The sequence below is a fragment of the Octopus bimaculoides genome, chromosome 7 (assembly GCF_001194135.2).
Source record: "Octopus bimaculoides isolate UCB-OBI-ISO-001 chromosome 7, ASM119413v2, whole genome shotgun sequence".
NCBI classification, from domain to species: Eukaryota; Metazoa; Mollusca; class Cephalopoda; order Octopoda; family Octopodidae; genus Octopus; species Octopus bimaculoides.
The window spans coordinates 44,467,276-44,468,663 of NC_068987.1; the positions used below are offsets into that span (position 1 = coordinate 44,467,276).

The window sequence follows — 1,388 nt, forward strand, 5'->3', positions numbered from 1 at the left end:
TATGACAGTCTGTCTTTACGTTCTGAGTTCAAATTCTGCCAAGGTCGACTTTACCTTTCGTTCTTTAGGGGTTGATAAAGTGCCAGTTGTGTACTGGGGTCGATCTAATCAACTGGCCCCCTCCCCACAAAAATTTCAGGCCTAGAAAAGTATATTGTGACAGTTACAGAATATAGAAAGTAAAAACACCAATGACTATATAATCCAACCAAAATATCTGTTACACAAACGTAAACGGAATTACTATTTAACCTTAAAATGCATCTTACACATTCAAAGAACAATCTTGGTTTAGTTGTATGGAACGTTTTTCTGGTAGTCTTTTATTCTTTCACTTGTTTTAATCATTTAGCGGTGGCCATGCTGGAGCATCACCCTTTAATCAAAGAAATTGACCCCTGGCCTTTTTCCCTGTAAGCCTAGTGCTTATTCTATCAGTCTCTTCTGAACAGCTAAATTACAGGGACGCAAATGCACCAACATTGGTTGTCAAGCAATGGTGGATGGGACAAACACAGACACATACATATGATGGGCTTGGAGGTAGCGGTGATGCTGGCAGGTGCGATTTTGTGGTTTGCTGGTATGCCGAGAGATCCAGCAGGTCCCTAACTGGTTCCCTGATCTTAAAGGTGTAATGTGGATGTGTAATGATGGAGCAGCTGGTGCAGTGGTCTTCCACACAGTACTTCATGGTAGACAATATTTTGTGTGTATGTTACACCATGTTTTTGGCCTTGTTTGTTATCCCAGTTGAGTGTCATAACTCGTGCTCTTGAAAATGCAACATATAATAGGCCATGAGAAAATACTGGTTGAGGCAAATGTATTCCAACTTTTTTCAAATGTTTGCCCTTGAACCTTATTGTCACTGAAAATGCAAGTTGAAGTGGAAACTGAAGTATGTGTGAAAGGCATATCTGCATCACTTGGGCTAAGTTTAATTCTGGGAATTAGAACTGTACGGCCTCTGTTGGAGCCTGTTACCAATGATGCCTCTACACAATGTTCATGAAGTCTTTGCCCTTTAATGAGAGTTCCATTACATAATCCTTGACTGATCAAAAGATTTCTTAGCAGCATTACAATAGCCCCTACTTTCAAGTTGAGGCGATGAGGAAGCATACCAGATGGATTGAGTGAGTTTATGAATTCAAATAGATAGCTCTGGTACACGACACTGCTTTTCCTCTTCCCAGGCTACAGGCCCACACCCCCAACACCCATACTGTTAGGATTGGCACTCTCAACGTCGGCACGCTGAAAGGTAGATCTGGTGAAATTGTTGAGATGCTTGAACGGAGATGCGTAGATATGTGCTGCATCCAGGAAGTAAGATGGAGAGGAGGTTCTGCAAGGTTCCTCACAGGCAAAGAACACAGGTACAA

General features: G+C 41.9%; 1 protein-coding gene across 1 annotated transcript in view; it reads right to left on the reverse strand.

Annotated features, from left to right (window-relative positions):
• Positions 1-1,388, reverse strand: part of LOC106868606 (eukaryotic translation initiation factor 3 subunit L-like) — a 43,096-nt gene that overhangs the window by 6,882 nt on the left and 34,826 nt on the right. The window lies entirely within an intron of this gene.